General features: G+C 36.0%; 1 long non-coding RNA gene across 2 annotated transcripts in view; it reads left to right on the top strand.

The window, feature by feature from the left end:
- Nucleotides 1-21,284, top strand: part of LOC107975722 (uncharacterized) — a 229,454-nt gene that overhangs the window by 199,370 nt on the left and 8,800 nt on the right. The window contains exons 6-7 of one of the 2 annotated variants that reach the window (XR_008548926.2): nt 10,113-10,214; nt 11,760-11,798. This is a non-coding gene — a long non-coding RNA (uncharacterized LOC107975722). The remainder of the gene's footprint in view (nt 1-10,112; nt 10,215-11,759; nt 11,799-21,284) is intronic. The other variant, XR_008548925.2, reaches the window with a different exon arrangement.

Here is a 21,284-nt window from a genome sequence, read left to right on the forward strand (position 1 = left end):
GGTTATATATATACATTGTGAAATGACTACCATCAGGTTAACTAGAACATTCATCACCTCACATAGTTACCGTTTTTTGAGAACACTTAAAATCTACTCCCTTAGCAAATTTCAAATATGTAATATGGCTTTACTTATTCACAACCTCTCTGCCTATTACCTCATTAAGAAAAATAGGACTACAACACATGATTATTATAAAAATTATGAAATAATAGAAATAGATATGGCACATAGTAGATACTCAAATGACTAAGCTTCATCTGAATCTAAAATACAAATCCAATTATAATTACTATAATAGTATATTAATACATGGCCTCAAAAATAAAGTGAGTCTAAAAATAAATATAGTTTTTAGTTTTACAGTAAGATTATCCAGAGAAAATTAACATTTGGCAAAAGCCATATGTTTATAGTATTATCCCACATTCAGAAAAAAAATACCTTTTTTATATAATCCAATGTATGCCCTATTAGAATAAATCTATAGTTAATCGGAGGGATTTTTAAAAACTTGTTTTCTGAAGTAATTTTATTTCTGAGAAAATCCACAAGGCTGTGAACAGAATGATTTTGAACAAAGTGTTCAATGTTTCTCTTCAACCACCTAAATGGACATTTTAATGCAATCTCAGTCTTCTAGTCTAATTTTTCTTTCCTTATCAAATGGAATCTCAAGGAAGTACCAGTCTCTTTTTATTGTTGAGTATACGAAACACCAACACAAATGAAACGGCAAGATTAAAAAGAAAAAAAAACTGGATGGTTCTAATGTAGAACATTGTTTTAACTAACTTTAATCCATGGTTCTTTGGGTTTAAGGATTTGGGTTAATTTACATGTATATTTATGTTTGTGATATATAAATAAACAAGGAAAGTTATTTGTGTGGCCATTCCATTGTAGTACCAACTTCAAAGCCGGACAGTTTTTTCTTTAAAATTTAGCTTCCCTTCTTACCTGTTCTGGAACTCTGGCAGAGTTAACCTCCCTTCAGGAGTTACTATACTAAATGAGGTTAAGAAAGCAGCCTAGGCGGGGCAACTTATCAAATAACTTACCCCTTTCTTTTCTTTTCCTTCTTGATTTGTAGCTACATCAGTCCAAGTGCAAGTAGACTCAAATCTAAAATAACTAACAGGGATAAAAACAGTCACTTGCATTTACTCAGCACTCCACAGTTGGCAAATGCTTCCAGGTTTATTATGCTATGTGGTGTGGACAGAGCAACTGTTTCTATTACCATTACACAAGATTATTCTGAATTTAGAGCAGTTTGGTTAGATATTATATATAACAAAATTAATAAATGTTATGGTTAGACTGAACCCCAGATGTCTACACTCTAAGAGCAGGGCTCTCTACCATTCTGTACTGCTGTTGGCAGAGGTAGGGCTTTGGGGAGAGCAAGCCAAGTAGATAAATGAAGGCCAATTCATGCTAGGAGGTCAGTTTGAAGCCTTGGAATAAGCCAATGCTCATTTTTATGTGTCAAGATAAATACTAAGTTTTCAATATACATTTTTAAAAATGCAGGTACTTGAGATAGAATTAGGGGTAGAACCATGTGTAGGCAAACAGCAACTATCAAAGGTTTGAGAAAATACTGAATTTAATTTTGGTAGAAAATAGCGAAATAGCAGGTTTGTAAGTCCTTTTAAGAGGTTAGAACACATTTCTATTAATTAATGCAGAGCTTTCAATACTTTGTGTTTAGGGCATACTATCTAAATGTATTTGGTTTATTTGTTGAATTTGTAATATATTCACATTTTTCCAATTGTAAAGATGTAAGAGTAGATACAGCCAAAAGTTTATCTCCTAGATCTCTCATCCTAAACACATAGTTACCCTCCTGTATCAACCAGGGTTCAACAAAGAAGCAGTTGGAGGTAGTAGTATACATTTTTTTATCTATCTATCTATCTATCTATCTATCTATCTATCTATCTATCTATCTATCTGTCGGCTTACCTGATTGTGGGGTCTGGCTAAGCAAGTCCAGAATCTGCAGGGCAGCCAGTCAGGAAGAGTGAGATTATGGGCAGTCTCAAACCCACAGGTGGAGGCTTGAGCTATTAGCCTGTACAGCAAGGTAGTCAGGAAAGGAAGAGTCCAAGCAGGAGGGAACTCCACAATAACAGCTAGAGGCTGTTGTCCATAGGCAGAAGGTCTCTTTTTCTCAGGAAATCTCTCTCCTGCATTTTTGCCTTCTAGTGGATTCAGTCAGGCCCATGCAGAATATCCAGGATAATCTCTCTTACTTAAAGTTAACTGATTAGAAATTTTATTTATGTTTGCAAAATACCTTACCTGCAACATCTAGATTAGTGCTTGATTGAACAACTGGAGACCTTACATAGCCTAGCCAAGTTGACAAATCAATAAATATTTATGTTTGCAAAATACCTTACCTGCAACATCTAGATTAGTGCTTGATTGAACAACTGGAGACCTTACATAGCCTAGCTAAGTTGACAAATCAATAAAACCAACACACCTTTCTAAAAATCTAATAATGTTATCAGTGTCTTATGTAGTTTTTTTGGGGGTCAAAAAAGGTCTTTAACTGTCAGAGATTATAAAACATGCTAACATTATTTCTTCTAGCATTTATACAGTTTAATTTATCACATTCAAATCTTTGATACATTTGAAATTTACTTTTGTGTAAGACTTGAGGTACGTAACCAAAAATATTTTATCCTAAGTGGCTATTTGTCTTTCTCAACACAATTTCTTAAGTAATCCATTTTTTCCTGTAGTGATTGAATTCCAACCTTCGGAATGCAATTTCCTAAATGTATTTGGGTAAATTCCTGGAAATTCTGTTCTTTTCAAATTATCTGTTTATTTCTTCCTGCACTATTATCTTACACTTCTAACTACTATTACTTTTGAATGTGTTTTAAAATGTGGTAGTACTAGGCTCTCCCATAATTTATTTTATTTTAATCCTTTGTTTTTAGTTTTCCATATGAATGCAAAAATCAGTTTGTCTGGTAAGAAACAGAAACATCTTTCTAATATTTCATAGAAGTAGCATTAGATTTATCAGTTACTTTAAATTCTGGGGGGTTTCCTTTTATAAAAATTTCATTTTTTCCAGTCTCTCTTATAAAATATAGTAGTATTTTAAAATTTGCCTTCTATAGATCTTGTGCATTTCTTGCAAGCTTATCAGTAGACAAATTTTAAAATATTTCTATTGTTTTAGTTACTCGTTGTAAAAAAGGATTTTTTTCCATTATATCTTCTAGTCTATTGTGTGTCTATATGAAAGATATTGATTTCAGATTGTCCTTGCCAATTTACTGAATTCTCTAGAATTTTAATCTCTTAGATTTTCTATGTATGCAATCATGACAGTGTAGCTAATTCTATTTTTGATCTTGTATATCTAATTTTTATGCTTCTAATTATTTTCCTAGTTGAACTCTAATGCTAATACTTCTTATATAGTGTTAAATGATTGTGAGGTAGTGGGCATATTTGTCTCAATTTTTACTTTACTGAAGATCTTCTTGGTATTTCTGCAGTAAGCCTGAAATACAGGTGTGTGTATATATGTGTGTATGTGTATACATATGCACATGTATATATACACACATACATACTTATAGGAAATTATTAAAGATGATTTATCAAACTTTTTTTAGCATTTTCATAATTGTGTGATTTTTCTGTTTGGATCTACTTGTATGTTGAATTAATAGATTTTTAAAATATGGAAACATCCTTGCTTTTTGGAAATAAACATCCTTTACATCTTTTAATATTCTTTTAATATTATGTTGCATTTTGTTTTGTTTTTTCCTGAATTAGTTATTTGCAAGAGAACTAATGGTATAGTTCCAGCCTGAAGCTTGGTATTCTTGGAACCCAGGAAGAACTGATGTTTTAGCTCAAGTCTAAAGGCAGGGAAAAAAAGCTGATGTCCCAGTTTGAAGGTCATTGGACAGGAGGAATTCTTTCTTACTCAGGGGAAGTTCAAACTTTTTGTTCTATTCAGTCCTTCAACTGATTGGATGAAGCTCATTCACATTAGGAAGGGCAACTGCTTTATTAGTTAATTTCATCCAAAAATGTCCTCATAGAAACAACCAAATGTTTGACCAAAGGTCTGAGTGCCCCATGACCCAGTCCAGGTGACACATAAAAGTGACCATTACAAGCCCAGAGTTTTGCTGTTTTCATGTTGATTTTTCATGACAAGAGAAGCTGTGTGAATGCTCCTTTTCTGCTTTTTCTCTTTTTCTTACTGAGTTCCCAGCCTCTTTTCTAAATACATAGTGATCTAGCTAGACTTTGAAAAGTATAGGTTTAAAAGGATGTTAAATTATTAGCTTGTCTTGAGTACCCACGGATCTTGGTCTGGCCCTGTTCTTAAGGTTTGTGCATGAGGCTATCTGCAGCTCGAGGAAGTGAAAGCTCCCTTTCCTTCAACAGTGAGCCACCCTATGTGGGAACCTGAGGTTTTGTTCACATGACCTCATTGTGGAACTCAGCATTAAAACAGTGGGTAGAGATCTCTGAGGCTACTTAATAGTATGGTAGTACATGAAGTTTCTCCTTTTGGGGTGTGGTATGTAGAAGTTGTGGTGACATTTTTGCTGATTTTATATGGTGAACCAACATGTGAGTCAATAAATGGATTTTTATAATTCACTTATGTATTTTCATAATAATAAGTGCCCAAAGGTCAGAATGAAGAAGCCACATCCTGCCTTTATAAAAACAAAATGTCTGAGGAAGGATGTTGCCAGTCGAAATGTCATCTGTAGAGCATATTAAAGGCAGGATTGTTTGGAACCTGAATGAATAAAATGTCAAAGAAGAATAGGCAAAAGAAGTGTCAGCGCTTGTCCAAAGGAAAATAATCTAAATTTAATGAAGTCTTAATGACTATATGCCTGTTGTTAGTTTTTATTATTCTTTTTTTTAAGATGGAGTCTTGCTCTGTCACCCAGGCTAGAGTGCAGTGGTGTGATCTTGGCTCACTGCAACTTCTGCATCCAGGGTTCAAGCAGTTCTCCTGCCTCAGCCTCCTGAGTATCTGGGAATATAGGCATGTGCCACCAAGCCCAACTATTTTATTTTTTTTAGTAGAGAAGGGGTTTTGCCATTTTGGGCAGCCTGGTCTTGAACTCCTGACCTCGAGTGATCTGCCCACCTCGGCCTCCCAAAGTTCTGGGATTATAGGTATGAGCCACTGCGCTTTTAGAAAGAGCAATGTATAAGATCCTATTGGAAAATTCAAGAGAAAGATTAAAGAAAAAACATCTATGCCTGAAGAACTTACAGTTCAGTGTGATTAATGGATAAAGGATGAATGTGTGAAGATAAGATTGAAAAGACAAGCTCTGGCTATTCCACTGAGGGCCTGGTTTGTGAAGCTAAGGCATGTGAAACTTCCTTCTGTTGTTAGGGACCCATCAAGATCATTAAACAAGTAAGTGACACAATCGGTGAGTTTTCGGAAAAATGTCACTGGAGATAGTAAGGATGGATAAAGGCTTGAAAAGAAATTTTAAAAGACCTGAACACTGAAAAGATTCTAGGGGCCCCTTTTATACGATTTAAAATAATACACGCTGGGCGCAGTGGCTCACGCCTGTGATGCCAGCACTTTGGGAGGATGAGACGGGCAGATCATGAGGTCAGGAGATCGAGACCATCCTGGCTAACACGGTGAAACCTCGTTCTCTACTAAAAATACAAAAAATTAGCCGGGCATGGAGGCGGTTGCCTGTAGTCCCAGCTACTCGGGAGGCTGAGGCAGCAGAATGGCGTGAACCCGGGAGGAGGAGCTTGCAGTGAGCTGAGATTGCGCCACTGCACTGCAGCCTGGGAGACAGAGCAAGACTCCATCTCAAAAAAAAAAATAAATAAAAATAAAATAATACACAAAGCATACACAAATGTTGAAATTAAAATAACACACAATTTATATAATTATAACTGCTTTCCAGAGCTTCAAATTTCAAATTTCTGCATACATTCATTGAACCTAAGCTTTTCTCATATTTTATATTGTGTTTGCTTTACTGACACCAGAAGAACATGATTTTCTTGCCCACCAGGTAGTTGAGCCCAGCATTCCATGAGAATTTGAATTAAGGCAATGGCAGTGGAGATTCATGGACAGTAGGGAGATTAGGAGGTGGAGTTTAGATAATGTGGAAACTGAATGGCAGAGGAGGTCAGAGATTTGAAGGTTTCTAGCTTAGAATCATGGGCAGATTCAAATAAAAAGGTATAGGAGAAAGCAAATATTTGGAAGCATATGCTAAGTCTAAAATGTAGATTAATTCTTATTGCCTCACATGGAAGTGGTTTGCAAATAAATTTTCTGGTAGTAGAATAGTGCTTTTTCTAAATTTATATGGACTAAAGTTATGTTTTTGAAAAATAGAAATTTAAATAACTTCTAGAACCTAGCACAAACTTGAGATTCAGGATCAAAATTTTATCTTTTCCTCATGTAGAAGGTCTTTTGATGTCAGAGACCTTGGCTAGTTGTTTGAAAAAAGCTAGCATTCATTACCAAACTGCATGCATTTGTCAACTGTCTATTATTGTTCAAGGCTATGAATGACTTTTATTTCTCTAGCCAATGCCGATGATAAATGTGGGTAGATGACTAAAAAGTAATAAAAGGAACTAAACAGTTTCAGGGTCCTAAAGAACCTATGCCTGCTACAGAATTCTGAAATACTTTTCCTTTTTGACAGTTGTTTCTTTGACATAAACATACACACAAAATCTTTATGAAATCCTGTCCTTTGCTATGGTATATGAAAGCAGGTAATCCATTCTTTATGTACTAGTACTTTCCATTCTTTATGTACTAATACTTCCTTGGCCTGAAATTATATTGGAATATGCCAGTATTAAATAAAATAACGAAGTATTAATTATTCTTGCCTTGTTGCTGATCATAGTATGCTTTGGAATGCTGTTAATGAATATTAGCAAAAGTAAAAGAAGACATTCAGACTGATTTAGGATGAGTTCTGATGTAGAAACATAGCTTTTCTTTTCTCCTCCTTCTCCTTCTTCTCTTTCTCCTCCTTCCCCTCTTTATCATCTTCTCTTTCTCCTCTCCCTTGGGTATTGAATACAAAAATAAAAAGGCAAATGGAGCTTACTTCTTAGGTTCTTATAGTTGGCAATCTGACTGTCTCCTGACATAGTCTTTCTTTTGGCTTTGGGAAAATATCAGCATGAAGAGGGTGACCCTGTGCACTTGTTTTAGATGAAGGTAAACAGAAGACGATATTACTTGCCTGAATGGAGTAGACTGTCCCATGGAGGAGAATAATAGCTGTCTTCTAGTTTTTGTTTTTCTAAAAAGACCAGTGAAGACTTAAAAGCAGAAAGAACTGGAGAGGAGGGTGAAAGATGATTACCTTAAGGATTAGAGCTGTTACCCTGGTGAAGTCTGCAAATACTGTTTCTAAGCGATAGGCTGAATGTCTCTTAAATGAAATGAATTACGACCAAGGGATTAGCAGTAAATCTTTACAAGAAAACATCTCTCAGTTAGTTATTCATTATGATAGTATGATTTCAATAAGAATGGATATTGTTTCAGTCATTAACCATGCTCAGATAAATATTATTTTAAAAGATCGGTAGAAATACATCACTTTTTGAAAAAGTTCAAATTTCTCATTTCATCACAAATTCAGCTATGTTAGCTAAAATAAAATCATCAAAACTGATTCTTTTAATGAAAAAAACTGTATTCTTCCTGCCCTTTTGAGTGACCTTACAAATAGAAATATTTTAAGCATTTACGTAACATGTACTAGATATAGGAGGTTTTATAGATGCCTTGTGCAATGCTATAATACTCTTGGCATTTTTTATTTTAAAAAAGTAATCAGAAACACATTGGGAGCTCAAGAAATAGTATATATGCCTCAGGTTAACGTGGTAATAGCTCTGGCCTTTAACCCTGATGCAACTGTTCTATCCTAACAGCTCTTTGTGAAAGGATACCAAATACTGAAGAAATTGGAAAGGTTAACAAAGTTAGCGGACAAAATAAACTTGATCCTGAGAATGAACTTTCACATGCAGCAAAAAAATAAACAGTATTCTCTTAGGCTGGTCTTCAAAGGATGTTTAAGATGCCTATATGCTTCTCAGTGCTAAGTTCGTCCTCTCTTTTGAGGAGAATTATTTATACAAAGGGTTACCAAATTCATAGTGAGTCAATGATTGCAAATTCATAAGAACTAAAAATGTATGGGATCATTTGAAAACAATGGATAACTGGCTGCCACTGGGGTGGCGATAATACCTGAGAACTTGCCATTTTTCCAGTCATTTTCATGACATCCAAGTGGAAGAGGTATTCTCAAGCTCTACGTAGAACTGAGTGAGTTATTTTCCTTCATAATTTACAGAATTTGGGCCCAAAATATAACCTGAATTGTTGGCAGCTACAAAGTAATATAAAGCCTGACTTCTGTTACTGACACATTTTTAAAGTTCACAGCTTAGGCTGACTCTACAATGGGAATTACATATCGGATTACTTTTCTTTTTTATTATTATTTATTTATTTTTATTATTATACTTTAAGTTTTAGGGTACATGTGCACATTGTGCAGATTACTTTTCTATTGTAGAAACAGTAAAGAACACTGTTACTGTAAAGCTGTTTGTGTGATCAGCTAAAAACAGTGTGGAAAGACCATTAAAAATACACTGAAAAGGTAAAGGTATTTTTTTACTTGTTTCTGCATGCCATCTAAGTAGTTTCATTGGTATTTTCTAAAAGCCACACATCACCCTGAAGATGTAAAGATGGTTTCTCTCTACTGCACACAAGTGCCCCTTAAAAGAAATACCCCAGACCAAAACTCAACAAAGCAGTCTGAATGTTATTATTATTATTATTTTTGTAATGAGAAGTACAGGTTAGGGACTTCCCCCCATCAAGAAAATAATGTTTACATGTAAGAAAAAGGAAAGGACAGACAAGATTGGTCATATCTGGTTTTGCTTTTAAAAATCCAATCCTTGATGGCTTAAAAAATAAAATTTCAGGTGGTCTTATTTTTTAACTCAACAAAGTTCCAGTTGTTATACAACTCGTCTTATTAATTTATTGTTGGGTTCTGCAAAAGCTTCTCCATTTTGCCAGTCTTCCAAAGTATTGGTTGATGTGGCTAGCAGTCTTTCAGAAAACACCAGGATTAACAGGGTATTTGCACACCTGCAAAGCTCATTTAATGACTGAAATTGCAAATGCTGCACAAGTAAAACAAAAAAATGTATATTTTAAGTTATTTTAGTGACCACAGCTATATAACATTATTCACAAAACCAAACATGCATGTCTATATATTATGTATTTCAAGATGTAGTTCTGATTGATTATTATCCCATGTCAAATATTTTGATTTGCTGGAAGAAATGACAAAAATCCTTAAGAAAAATGGGCAAATTTATAAGGAAATACCTAAACAGCAAAAGCATTAAGAAAAGACCCTACTAATCTTGGGAGTCCTAAAGTCAAGGAACAAATGAAAGCAGACAAGAATCAAGAACAACAAGGCGGGTTATTTTTCTAAGGACTTGCATTTTGATGCGTTACCATGCATACTTAGACTACACAAATTAACTTCCCTGGGAGGTATTCTCTGGATGCTCACCCGCTTTTCAGATGTGTGCATTTTTTTTCAAACTGGCATTTGATTGTTAAGTTTTCCTCAAGAGATTCTCATTTTGATGATTTCTAGTTTTCCTGAAAATGCTCTTTTTTCGTAAAATCATTTTAACTGAGGGCTGAGCTTTCACCCTGACTTAGTATGGTGACCTGAGGTTGAGAGGGATTATATATTCAGGACTGAAATTATAACCTGAGCAATAAATATCATATAGAAATTCTACCCACGTTTCACTTCTAAAGCTTGTAGCAGACTTATCTAATTGATTAGGGAACTAGATATAGCTTGAGAATCTTCCACAAGTCCTTGTTCAAGGCAGCCACCATTAAGTTCTTGGTTCAAATGATGAAATCTATTTGGCATTCCACATTAGATTTATATTCTAAGCTTTAATATCTACTCTTTCTCTTCTCTTCATTGGAGATGATAACATTTACTTACTGCTTCACTGACGTAAGGACCAGCCCTCGAGAAGAATATACAGCGGTATAGTGCAACTTTTTCTTCTAAAGCTATTGAACTATGGTAAACATACTATGACTAAAAGAGACTTTAACAGAATTTCCCTAAAAGATTATAATCTTTTATTTATTTATTTTTTGAGATAGGGGCTTGCTGTGTCATCTAGGCTAGAGTGCAGTGCAGTAGCACAATCTCGGCTCACTGCAGCTTTGACCTCCCGGGCTCAAGCAATCCTCCCACTTTAGCCTCCCAAGTAGCTAGGACCACATGTGCTTGCCACCAAGCCCAGCTAATTTTTATATTTTTTGTAGAGACAGGGTTTCCTCATGTTTCCCAGACTGGTCTTGAACCCTGGTCTCAAGCCTGCCTGCCTCAGCCTCCTAAAATGCTGGGATTACAGGCATGAGCCACCACGCCTGGCCTATAATCTGTTTTATTTCTAAGTCACCGTTGCTCATCCTACGTTCATTCTTACAAAATGAGTTAACTATATTATTGAGTTAATCCAAAATGGAATTTTTTAATTTAATTTTATTTGTTTTTTTTTTTTTTTTGAGACGGAGTCTCGCTCTGTCGCCCAGGCTGGAGTGCAGTGGCACCATCTCGGCTCACTGCAAGCTCTGCCTCCTGGGTTCATGCCATTCACCTGCGTCAGCCTCCCGAGTAGCTGGGACTACAGGCGTCCACCACCACGCCCAGCTAATTTTTTGTATTTTTTTTTTTTTTAGTAGAGACGGGGTTTCATTGTGTTAGCCAGGATGGTCTTGATCTCCTGACCTCGTGATGCGTCCGCCTCGGCCTCCCAAAGTGCTGGGATTACAGGCATGAGCCACTGTGCCCGGCCCAAAATGGAATTTTTTAGGAAGTTAGGTTTTGCTTGTGAAAGTGATTATACGCTGTCCTACCACTATCATTTTACTGTGGGTGCAGGAAAAGAAGAAATAAGATTTACTCCTTAATAGATAAGCTTGGTGTTATTGACTTTAAGATGAAAATTATCCTTAAAAACCTTAAAAATCACAGCTTGCTAAATATTAGTAACTAATGCACTCACTGCTCTCTTTATATATATTTTTCAAAATGTAAAGAATTTGCTACTTAACTTTCAGCTTTATTTGAAAATTAATTTTCAACTCAGAAAACCTGTGGGTTTTGTAAAGTTTCAGTATAAAGGAATGGGTACTAAGCTACAGTTAGAGGCTTTAAATAAGTGGAGATTCCCATTTTGAGTGGGTGTGAGGGCACATCTGCAAATTGTAGTCCAGATTCAACTTCAGTCTGTGTTTTCCTCAGTGTGACTCATTCAGTCATCACCCAGGCTGTGTGATTACTGACTCCGAAGTATGTGAAACACTCAAACAGTTGGGATTCCTTTTGGAGCATATACAAACAACTTAAATCTTCCAATTCAGATTATGTGGTTGGGCTTAAGACCGTTATGAAGGCGGGGAGGAAAAACCTGAAGGCTGTTTGTGGCTACAGGGTGTGGTGTTGTGGGGTTGGTGGCAGAGATCTGTGGTGTTAGTTAATACAGGAAGATACTCAAGTTACATTCAGTGTAACATACCAAACTTGCAAATTCTCTCTCCCTCCCTCTCTTTCTTTCAGGAGTAGTTGCCAGCATCCTTCCTGCCAACTTGGCCTAAGGTAGGTTACTTTAGGTACACTAGAAAACCAATTTCTCTGCAGTTTTTCATCCTTATCAAACTCACCTAAAGTCTAAAGAAAAACTCCTTCTGATTATAGATATTTGTTTCCATCAGTTTTATAGGAACGGCAGTCTCTGCTCATCTCTCCTTCCTGAAATTCTTCAACTCTTTAAACACAATTGCCACAAAATTGCCATGGAAGGAAACCTTTCATCACTTTTTAAATTATTGTCTCCATTTTTCAATTCTTTGGATGTTAAAAATTGGGATATAATTTGCATACCATGATGTTCACTATTTTAAAGTGTACATGTCAGTGGTTTTTAGCTTTTATTCACAGAGTTGTGCAACCATTATCATTATCTCATTCCAGAACATGTTCGTCACCCAGAAAAGAAACCCCATACCCGTTAGCCATCACTTCCCGTTCTTCCCTCTTTCTAGCTCCTAGCAACTACTAATCTATTTTCTGTCTTTATGGATTTGCCTATTCTGGACATTTCATATAATTGGAAATAAAATGTGTGGCCATTTGTGACTGGCTTCTTTCACTAGGCATAATATTTTCAAGATTCATCTATGGGTGAATAATATTCAGTTTTATGGATATACCACATTTTATTTATCCATTTATTGTTTGATGGACATCTGATCAGGAAATGAATTCCCTCCTCTTTTCTTCTTTTCTTATTTCTCTCGTTTTGCTTCATATTATTCCAGTTTTTGTTAACTTTGTGATATTTGTTACAGGTTATTTGATTCCACATACGGAAAATCCTAGTCTTGCTTTCTGAACTAAAGCTCTCAGACTTTAATGTGCATACAACCACATAGGGCTCTTTTTAAAACACAGACTCTTTAATAAGACAGGATGGGAAGCCTGTGATTCTGCATTTCTAATGAGTTCCCAGGTAAAGCTGATCCTGTTGATTTGTATATTACCCCTTGACATCAAGGATTCCAACTATGCATTCCACTGAAGGAAAATGTTCTAATTATCTTTGTTAATGCCAGGCACACTTGTAGATGTTTTCACAAATTTTAAGTTTATCTGAATATTTTATTAATAGCTATTGAATACCTGACAGAGACCATATAGCCCACAACGCCTAATATGTGGACTATTGAGCCCTTTATAAAAAAATTTGCTGACCCATGGTTTAAAGACATACTATATTGTGAAACAATTTAAATCAATCTACGTAGGCAAATCTATGTACAACATAAGAAATTAGGGATTAGAACTGGAGTAATTTAGCACTGTTGATGATCAAGAACATTTCATATGTATCACTTTTTCATGATGATACAACTGAAAAATAAAAGTGAAGTCAATATTTTTAACCATTTGAACATGTAAAGTTTGGCTTGAATCCAACTCTGTAAATTCTGTGGATGTACCCAAGCAGCTGATTGAAGGAGGCTGGAAAATAAAGACAAAAATAGTCACACTTTAATTTTATGATTACCAAACTCAGCTGGACTGTTAATGAATTATAGCAATTATTTCCCTAACCCATTTCCATTCCTACCCTTCTAGATGACTCTCCATGCTTTTTCTTCTCCATGCAACCCCCCAGCACCTCATCTCCCATTCTCAATCTTAACTGATGACCCCTTCCTTTCTACTAAGGAAATAAAAATCTATCAGAAGAGAATTTCCATTTGTTCCACCACTACGTCCTTCTCCACCTGCATCTTGGCCTCTACTCTGGTTTTCCTATTTCACTAGATAAATTGCGCTCTTGACAAAGGCCAAATCTATCACTTGTGCACTATATCCCAACCTCTCTGACTTACTCCGGAACATCGTGACAGCATTTCTGTTTTGCTCCTGTATCATCAAGTTTAGCCTTTCTACTAGATTTTTTCTATCAGCATACTAACATGTTTTCTTTTTCTGTCTTAAAAAAAACTAAAATGTCCTGACACGTCCCTCTTTGAGCGTCTCTTTCTCTCCTTACTTTGATAGGAAATGTACTTGAAAGAGCTTTCTATACTTAGTCTACAGCTTTCCATCCATTTTCTCTCTAGTTTACCCTAACCGAGCTTTTATTCTTCCACTTCCCCTGAAACTGCTCTTACTAAGGCCGCCACTGACCTCACCATTAACATTTCCGGTGGTTATTCTCAATACTGATTTTGTCATTGTCGTGAAGCACTCCTTTTATAACATATGTATCTCTGGCTAAGACCCACACTCTTCAATTACTGTAGCCATTTTCTCTTCACTCCCTTTTGCTATTTCCTTCTCATCTCTGAAGCCTAGTCATGGGTCCTCCTCCTTTCTCTATCTACACTAAATCCCTTATTAAATCATCGCTAAGGGATATAATACCACATGTATGCCTACAGCTTCAGGATTTGTATCTCCATCCTAAACTTCTCTCCTGAACTCTGAAATCTTAAATCCTACTACTCCCACACCATCTTCCTTTGGATGTAAAATGGGCATCTCTCAAACTTAATGTGCCTACAAGTAAATTATTGACATTTTCCATCACTCCAAATCATCTTCTCCTTCTGTCTTACTCATCTCTGCCAATGGTAATTTTATTTTTACAGTTGCTTAGACCAAAACTATTGGGATCATTCCCGATTCCTCTTTCTTTCATACCTCGTATCAAATCCATCAAGACATATTGTCAGCACTTTACTTAAAATACATCTGGAACCCAATCACATTTCTTCATTTCTACAGCCGCCATCCTAGTCTGATCCACCATCATCTCTCACCTGGATTATTGTAATAGCCTCATCGTGGGTCTCCCTGCTTTCTGCTCCTGATTTCCTTTCCTGTTTTCACTTGAGCAGCCAGCGATTCCTAGAATACCACATCATTTTATACATTCTTCAGTAACTCTTCATTTCACAAAGAGTAAAAGCCAATGTGTTTCCAATGGACCACAGGGAACTACAAACTATTCCTATGATTTTATTCCTTATCCTTCTCTCCTTGCTTGTTCTGCCTCAGCAGCCTTGGCCTCTGCTTTTTTCACAAACCTGCCAGGCACATCTATGCCTTGAAGCCTTTGTACTCTCAGTTCTGTTCCCCTGGAGAACCCTCCAGATTTTCACATGGCTCATTCCTTCATTGTCTTCAGGTCTCAATTCCTTCTCTGTTAGGCCATCCTCCCTCATCTCTCTTCTTTGATTTGATGTTCTCCAAAACACTTAGGCACCCCAACCAGACAATGTCTACCTGCTTACTCTGGTTATTCAGTCTGTTGTCTTAAAACGTAACCTCAGTAAGAGTAGAGATTTCTATATTTTGTTTACTGTTATATTCCCAACTCTTGCATCGGGCACATAGTTGGTGTCAATACTATGTGTTGAATGAATAATTTCCAAACTAAGTAAAGATTGGTTTTGTTCCTGTGAGCATACAACTAAAGGCTTAAAACCTTCAACTTCTAGACAAGAGTTCCTCTGTCTAGAGCAATTTCAAGTCAATGTTATCTCCTCAAAGGGTGATCTGGGTGCTGTTACTTGTCATTCTTTTTTTTCTCTCTCTCTGCTTAAAAAGATTAAAAAGACATAGTGCTGACTTTTGCCATCATTCAAAAACACTTCAAGGACTGTTACAATGTTTCCTGCACAGACGTCTTCTTATGTCTTAGAGTAACAGTTACCAGTGCAGCTCTGTGTTTGCCTTTGAGTTGCTTTAGCCAGGACAACGCCTGTCATATCTCAAAACACCCCAAGTCTTCTGATTAAATAAAAAGAAGACTTTATCCTATAGAGAAGTCCTCTTTAGAAAGTGTTTTGCTACTACTACAAGGAAGCATTGTTGATTTGAAAAATCATTTCCCATTTACAGAAAACAAAGATAGCCTTTGAAATCTCTGAAAGTGAAAAAGTCGTGTTTTAATGCTCTCCAAAAGGGGCTCATAGCTGTTCCATTTTGCCTCATGTGTGGGCTCTCTAATCTGTACCAATTTGTAAAAACTTTTTTTTTAGGTTCAGGAATACATATGCAGGCTTGTTATATAGGTAAACTGCCTGTCACAGTGGTCTGGTGCACAGATTATTTTGTCTCCCAGGTAATAAAGATAGTACTAGGTAGATATTTTTTTCTTATCCTCTCCCTCCTCCCACTCTCCACCCTCAAGTAGGCCCCAGTGTCTGTTTTTCCCCTTTTTGTGTCCTTGTGTTCCTATGGTTTAGCTCGTACTTGTAAGTGAGAACATGTGGTATTTGGTTTTCTGTCCCTGCATTAGTTTGCTTAGAATAATGCCCTCTTGCTCCATCCATGTTCTCGCAAAGAACACGATCTCATTCTTTTTTTGTGACTGCATATAGTATTCCATGGTGTATATATACCACATTTTCTTTATCTCATCTACTGTCAACAGGCATTTAGACTGATGCCATGTTTTTGTTACTGTGAACAGCACTGCAGTGGACATGCACATGCATGTGTCCTTATGGCAGAACAATTTATATTCCCTTGGGATATACCCAATAATGGGAATGCCAGGTCAAATGGTAATTCTGTTTTAAGTTTTTTAAGGAATCGCTATACTGCTTTCCGCAATGGCTGAACTGATTTACACCCCCACCAACAGTGTATAAGTCTTTGCTTTTCTCTGCAACCTCACCAGCATCGTTATTTTTATGTATTGACAAATGATGTCTCATTCAGAGTCCAATGGAGCAGCTGTAAATTTATTGCTAGCATCTGCCTTTATAAAATTCAGGCATTTAACTTCTCATTAGTAGGATTAATAGGGAAGTATATTTTGTTTATATTTATATATTTGTATAAATTTATATATTTATATTTGTCTCTGTATTTAGAGACTATTGGTAAACTTTGCCTGTCCCTAAAAAAAAAGGATATAAAAATTGAGAATGAATAATAAGTCAGGCTTCCTGCTAAATTGCTCCCTTGCTTTGAGGAGCTTTGCCAGCATGAAGAGCCAGTCCACAGCAGCCCCAGATAGTGGTTTTTGGCTAAGCATCAAGTGATTAACATTATTCATATATAGTCCAAAGTACAAAAGCTGGCTATGTTTTATACTAAGATTAGAAGTGTGTTGAGTTAAATACAGAATCTAATATTTTGAAATGTTACCAAGAGATTTGATTTTTTAAAAATGGGTGTGCTATGGATTCCTTAATTTTACCTAGAATTATGTTGAACTCTAAAACCAAATTTTCATATGCACATATAATTATGCAACTTCAGTATTCATTTTCAGATTGTCTTACCATCATGGTTTTTTCTATCTTGCATCAGAAGAAGAAATAGACTCCTTTTCCAAATGTGAGATTTCAAATAGTGCCCATTGGTTCCTTTTTCTTATATCCTAAGAGACTTAGTTCCATCAAGTATTCCTCTATACCAGCTGTCTTTCTAAAGGATCCTTCTTTTCAGTCTAAAATATAACTGAGTCTTGTTCAATTAAAGCAAACAAGCAGCAACATTTTCTGTATCCTACTGACCCTTTATGCCACCGACAAGCCTCTCTTAATGTCTTTATAGTTAAAGTACATTTGAGTCATCTCTGAGTTTAATTTGCTAATCCTTACCCAGTCTTAAGGGCTACTTTTAAGGCCCATTTACTTAACTTTGAAGTTAGAGAACAGCCTAAGTAGGCTAGCTGCCTTGTGGGTCAGTTTATTGTGAGGATGATGACAATACTAATTCACAGATTGAAATTGTGCTTTTTATTTTAAAATCACTTATAGAGGCATGTGCTCATTTGTTATTGAAGAATCCTACACAGTCTGTGGCAAACAGATTTTAGTTTATAATTGTTGTGGGGGTTTAACATGCTCTTCTATAAAAGGGGATATTTAAGTATATTAATGGAGAATGGCAAAAGGATTTTCTTGGTGTTTCCACTCTACAATTCACCTAAAAACGTCTATCCTTGTATTTTTACTATTTCTGTTTTTCCATTACTTATTCTTGCAGTGGTTTCTGTCTAGCAAGCTAAGAAAAAAATTTAAGCCACCTTGCAAAAACTTGCAATAATGTCTTACTTACAAACTGTTTTCGGTCCACATAGTCCCATATTCTCTAAAAAATTTAATGTTGTTAAAACCAAGCTTTCCTTGAAAATCTCTTATGTTAACTTCTGTATGTCTTCTTTTTCTTTCTCTGGGTCTGGCACGTTCAACAACAAATGTTTTTGGACCTTCTACTTTTTACTCAAGTTTCTGTTCTTGACTCCTTATAACCCTTTGGTAATTTCGTCAACCAATGGAAAACTATTTTGTGAATGTACATCTCTAGCCCGGTTCTTTTTCCCAGGTGCTAGCTGAGCATGACAACTAGCTGACTCCTTTATTTGTAAATTTCATATACCTCTTTCTGAACTAACTTCTCCTCCCCATTCAGCTTTTTGTGTTTGCAATATTGTTCCACCACTCCCCAACTCATGCAAGCTTGATGTTTTAATCAACAATATTTTCCTAGCCTCCTTTGTTAATTCTACTGCTGTCTCCTATATCCCCTCTTTCACACATCAGTCTCTTATAATCTATCAGAAATCATTACAGCAACTTCATTTTTCTTTTGTACCCCTAAATTTGTCCTGCTCGCATATATTCATCTATTTTTATATTATTTTATTTTATTTTTTATTTTTTGAGACATGGTCTCACTCTCTTGCCCAGGCTGGAGTGCAGTGGTGGTATCATAACTCACTGCAGCCTCAGTCTCTGGGCTCAAGTGATCCTACCTCTTCAGTCTCTCAAGTAGCTGGAACTACAGGCCCATGCCACCATGCCCACCTTATTGGTTTTTTAAATAATTTTTTTACGTAGAAATGAAGTCTTGCTATGTTGCTTATTCTGGTCTCAAACTCCCAGGCTCGAGTGATCCTCCTGCCTCAGCCTCCCAAAGTGCTGGAATTACAAGAGTGATCCACCGTGCCTGGCATTCATCTAGTTTTAAATCATGTTTCTGATCATATTTGTAGACTCACAAACCTCATCTCCTGAAACTCAGCTTTGCAGCCTTGTCTTCTTGAGAGAACATCAGTGGTAGTCCCTCTAGCCCTACATGTCCCATATTTGTCTTTCCTCAATATAATTCCCCATAAAGACATTCCTGATCACTATGGCTAGAAGAGATTCTTCTCTTTTCTGATCTAGCACATAATGCAATCACGTTTCTGCATGACTTGCTTTCTATGTTGTGTAATTGCAATGTATTCTGGTATTATAAACTCAGGAAAGACAGATTTCAGGTTCAGTTACCTTTATATTCTCTATTGTGATTCTTCCAGGGCTTTATATATCAAAAGCACATGATGATCGGTTAATGAGTACAAAAACCTAATATTCATTATATTTATACCATAGTTCCATTATATGGTACATAAAAATTACATGATCCTGTAAATGAAAGATAATTCTGGATATAGCATCATGTAGTATAAGAGATAATAAATATATTCATCACTTGTTATGGGTATATGGTTTTGTAGCCTTAAATTTTATGGGAACCCTGTATATTCAATAAGGGACATTAATCTGAGTAATAAAGGATGGAGAATACCATTATCTTGGGAGTTTTCTAAAAATGCATAGAGCAATAGGCCTAGATTTGGCACCACAGGTCATTTCCCCTTTCCCCCCAACCTTTCTCCCCAGCCATTGCAACCAAAAAAAAAAAAAAAAAAAAAAATTACATTTGAAGCTTTAGAAGTCCCAGGTATAAATCTGTACAAATTTATCCCAGGAGCAAAGTACTACTAGACATTATGGTGCTCAATGTCATTACATAACATACTGTTAAATGATATGGTGTTTGTTGTATATTCTGTGTTATTTTCAAGAGTTATATATTATGGTTTTGCCAAAAGAAAAATCCTACAATTAAAAAAAATTTTCTTGTTAAATCACAAAATACCTAAATAGAATATGTTGCAAAGGGGGCTATTTTGAATGTAAACTGAAGCAAAATTAATTAGTAGTTGCTGACTTCTAGAGAAATAATCATAATTTTAAATGAGCTCCATGTGATGTTTGATTTCATTACTGACAAAATCAGAAAAACTTCATTTATTATACCGTGAATGTTCATTATTTTTGCAATGTATCGCATACACATTTCCATTCCTTCCAACCTATTTTTTAGTCTCAGCATTTCTATTTTGACGTTAGAAAAATATACAACCAAAATCTATAAGACTTTGATTAAATGTTGATACAGCTGATTTCAACACAGCCAAAGCCAGTGACCATACATGGAATCTAAACAACAGCTAGTAATTACAATGTCAAAGGCATGTATACACTGTGTGTTATGTTTCATTGTCTGGCATGCAAATATAGTCTCCATTTCCTTTACACTATGTCCAAAGTATAAAGAAAGCCAACCAAAGAGTTCTGTTTCGTTTACACAAAAGAACAAGGTTCAATCATGTTTGATAAGTTGCAAATTACTGGTAATACCACAAGTGTTGTTACAGCTGCTAAGAATGGTCAGGAGGATGTACAAAATGCAGCAAAGGCATGAATCAAAAGAAAAAATCTAAACAAGTTTGAATGATGGTGTATAGTATGGCTAACTTTAGCTTCACTTGGGGCCTGGAAATGCCATATTGGGTGCAGTGTGAGGTGCCTCATATGGAATCTGGCCTTGTATTGATCTGCTAGTCTTTCAACTCTTTTCATACAAATGAAGTGGCCTCTTCTCAATTGCATGCAAACACAGCATTTACAAAGCAAAATTCTTAAAGTTTTGTGTTAAGGCCTGAGCCGCCAGGGACAATAAAAAGGAATAAAGATGGTGAAAACATTCAGAGATAAAAAGAAGCAATATGAATTTTCCTCAACAAAACAGAAACTCTATTCCAAGAAGCAGACCAGGTTGGTGTAGTAAAAGAAAAAAAACAAAGCTACTCTCCTGTGAACTTGAGTACTTGAAATATTAGATCTTTGAAAGACTCCAATTCATGTTGGAATTTAACTCATAAGCGCTTTTTAAATCCTACATTGTGCGGTAATTTCTCATTTCATACAATTTCATCTCTGATCCTCCTCCCCTCTACCCCACCCAATTTTGGTAAATGTCATTCAGAATAGGAAAAGGCTGAACGAGGCTCTGTGATTATGAAAAGAGAGTCATAAATTCCCGTTTCTATTCCTCATTGACACTGTGATCTTAAATAAGTTTCTGAAGTTCTCTGGGCCCTCGTTTGTATGCATGTAAAATGAAAAGGAATAGGTGAAATAAAAGTTCCAAACTGACGGCTCTAGAGCCAAGTGTGGCCTACAGAAACATTTAATTGGATCCACAGATTGAATTAGGTTTAAATACTAAAAAGGCAGGACACTTTATATAAAACTCCAGATTTCCAGCTTCACTTGAAAAATCATAAAATCTGGCACTGCTGGGCTTGCGTTTCCACGTAGCAACAATTGGGTGCAGGTGAGTAGCCGTGGCCCCTTATATAATGCGTGCAATTCCCTCTTTAGTATAGGACTTTTAAGAGTCATTTACATTACCTGTTGCACTTGGAGT

This window comes from Pan troglodytes, chromosome 6 (assembly GCF_028858775.2).
Source record: "Pan troglodytes isolate AG18354 chromosome 6, NHGRI_mPanTro3-v2.0_pri, whole genome shotgun sequence".
Lineage (NCBI taxonomy): Eukaryota > Metazoa > Chordata > Mammalia > Primates > Hominidae > Pan > Pan troglodytes.